The sequence below is a fragment of the Morone saxatilis genome, unplaced genomic scaffold, assembly GCF_004916995.1.
Source record: "Morone saxatilis isolate NCDOM2014 unplaced genomic scaffold, NCSU_SB_2.0 Contig0, whole genome shotgun sequence".
Lineage (NCBI taxonomy): Eukaryota > Metazoa > Chordata > Actinopteri > Moronidae > Morone > Morone saxatilis.
In genome coordinates this window covers 2,085,037-2,088,194 of record NW_023339650.1, presented here as the reverse complement: position 1 = coordinate 2,088,194, position 3,158 = coordinate 2,085,037, and the positions used below count along the sequence as shown (strand labels likewise).

Below are 3,158 nucleotides of genomic sequence, written 5' to 3'. Positions count from 1 at the left end.
GTGTGTGTGTGTGTGTATGCACTAGAGAGAGCGAGAGCAGGACGAGTATGAACGCCAAGGTCAAGTGAGAGCGCTACACTGCCAGCCAGCTGGGTGATGTGTGGAGAATTTTGGGATGGACAGATCGATGGATAGATGAGTGAAGTCCTGAGACCCAGTTGATGTACACATTGTTCTGTAGTCCTTAGTCATCATATGACTGGATGCTACTGCTGATCGTTGTTGTAGAGTTCTCTTCAGCCTGTACAGCCTTTTTCTACTGTATATTTATAGTAATATTAAAGGACCTGTGATACAAAGTATGTTTCATTTATGTTTAAAGATAATGTACCAGCAGTCTTCTTTAAGTTGGAGTTTACTGTAGACATTCTTATGTTGCTGTTTACAGTGTAGTTTCAGTGGACTGGTCAATAAACACTTTCTCCACATGGAGAATATTATCTGTTGTATGTCTTTTTCACAATCTTAATTGTCAATTGTTTAAAAAAATACCCATGTCTTTAAACAGCATACAGTAATCTGCTAAACTACCTGTCCATCTAGTTTCCCGCACTTTGTCCCAACTTTCTCTCCGTTGCACCTACAGATTATCTTCAACCCTGTTAGGTATACCATTACATTTATATCCAAGCATCAGTGTGTCATTCCTGAGATCACTAACATCACTGTATTTTAAATCAAGATTAATGATTCCAGATTCTTTATAATGTCCATTATGTTTGGTATATCATTTTTAGTTCAGAGAATTAAATAACTTTTCTTGTAATATACACACATCTATAAGCGTATACGCTTTGCTCTCAAATTAATGTCTCTAGCTGGTGATCCTTTACATTGCACTCCTTACACAGGCTGCCTAGACTCAACAGGGTGGTCGAGTGAGCGATGGCATCTTCTGGGTTGTCAAGTGGGCTTCCTCTTTCTGAGTTTTGCTGATAGACACTCCAGCAGTGAGTCCCAGCGTCCCAAGCTTATCCACTAGATGCCGTCTAGTTTGCATCATCCAGTTGTAGTGAAACCTCCACAACCTAGTTTGACACCAGTACCTTTCCTTTAGGCCCAACTTCCAAACTTTAAGATCTGAGATTTCAGTAGAACCAGATATGAGCCAGATAGGAATTAATGATGCACAATTTATCTTTTCCCAAAAAAATGAGTGTGGCCATTGCATATGATTTATTTTGTTTAAGTAAATAAAGTTACACGAGATATTTATGAAAATGTTTCCCTGGAAATGTTCTGCTTGTTCTATAAAGTGATGTGCTCTCCGATGAGAGTTTAATTTGCTGCTAAACTGTTTATTCATTTTAAGATGTAAGTTTTAATGGATGTGTCAAAGTGAAGACTGCAGCTTTTCACGTCCTTTATTCATTATTGTGCCAGATAAAATACAATAAGAACACTCTTTCTGTCTGTCTATTGGTGTATGTACTATGTATCTGTGTGTGTGTGTGTGTGTGCTGTGATGACAAAAAGAGTTTGACAGGCTGGGATCTGTCTCATCTATGACCAGAAACTCAATGCTTTCCTATCTGCCTCCTTCCCCTCCCCTCCTTGTCTCCTCTGTCCTCCCTCCTCCCTCTCTCTTTTCCTGACTAAATAAGGGAGTTGAGAGAGGGAGGCTGACCAGCACGCCTCCTCTAGCTTTCAGGCGCTGTAGTCAACACTGCTGGGCGTAATAAGAGCAGGAACTGATGCATTTTTAATTCATACCAAAATGTCACATTTTGATGGATAGCTCCTCAGGCCTCGTCCAACTGCAAGGCTGCAATTCATCATATCCTTACCAATCATTAAAGCCCTGATCGCTGGAGAAATAAATGCATTCATGCTGCTGTGCAGGTCATTTTGATAAATGCACCCAGTGAGCAGCCGCATTGCTTTAGGCCTGAATGTGACAGAACTAAAACCATGGAAATTTTCTCAGTCAAGGCCTATTACATCCCTGAGATGGATTTAAGAATCTTGTTCTAATGGACTCTGAGAAAGTGTTGGACATGCAGTGGGAGAGCTTAGCCTGCGGATGCCTTCAAGTGCAGTCAGAAAAAGTAAAACTCTGCTTGTTGCTTGTTTAAACTTCACAACTCAAACAATGTCTAGAACATTTGTTGCTTGGTTTCCTGGATAAATGAATAATAAAATGAAAAAACTCCCACACACTGTCTCACTTATACTGCTGGTATATTTATCCATTTACAGCTGTTCCATATACATACTGTAGATGCTGGCTAATTTATCCATTTTTACTTTTCCAAAATGAAACAGCTCATTACTCTTCAAAAGTAATATTATTACTTTACTTATTACTCCCAGCCAACAGTAATTAGTTACATTACTAGTTATATTACTTTCCTTCTACTTCCCACAAAATTGGTAATAGTGCTCCTTCCTCCCCAAAATTCAGACTTACATCTTCAGCTTCCATCTACCAAGCTAGTTTCCTCCATGTTTGCATTAAGTAAATGAATCCAAGGATGTCAGATTGTTGGATTTCAAATTAGCAGGGGGTGACAACAGTTACTGGGAAAAGTAATAGTAGTAGTAATAAGTTACAACACTGAACATCAGCTTTTGGTACACTCTTTGCATGTGTTTCTAACCTATGAGGAGCATGGAAGTCAGCATAGAAACATTTTAATTATGAAACAGTGACACATAGTCTCTGCTTCATAAACTCTTTACTGTAACAATGAACCCAGTCAACAACTTAAACACAACTTAAAGGGCATAACCAGTGTGCAGAGAAATAGTTTTATCTCATGATTCTGCAACATTAAGAACAATAAAAGTGAGCTCGTCTGAAGAATCCATCAAAGGACATTTATTTGATCATATTACAGTATTTTGTGCTGTATTATAAAGTTGTTTAAGTTCATATATAATGTTCGAAATAATTGGGTTGGCTTCAATTTTGTAAAAAATCAAATATCCATTTTGCTGGTCCATTTGAATGGACTATGTTTAGTTTTCCAAGTTTGCCAAGAGACCCGGACAATGATTTACAACGAGTCAGTCTTTTCCCCTCCAGCTAAACCTGCGCAAAGTACACGCTCCCCTGAAAACACAGCGGAACCACAATTCAGGTCCCTTTTTTGAGTCTTCCCCACAACTCCAACTGTGGCAAACCATCTATCACAACAAAGGAACCCGCCTTATAA

The 3,158-nt window shown here is 38.9% G+C and overlaps 1 protein-coding gene across 1 annotated transcript in view; it reads right to left on the bottom strand.

Annotated features, from left to right (window-relative positions):
- Positions 1-3,158, bottom strand: part of scospondin (subcommissural organ spondin) — a 78,752-nt gene that overhangs the window by 260 nt on the left and 75,334 nt on the right. The gene's annotated exons all lie outside the window — the stretch shown is intronic.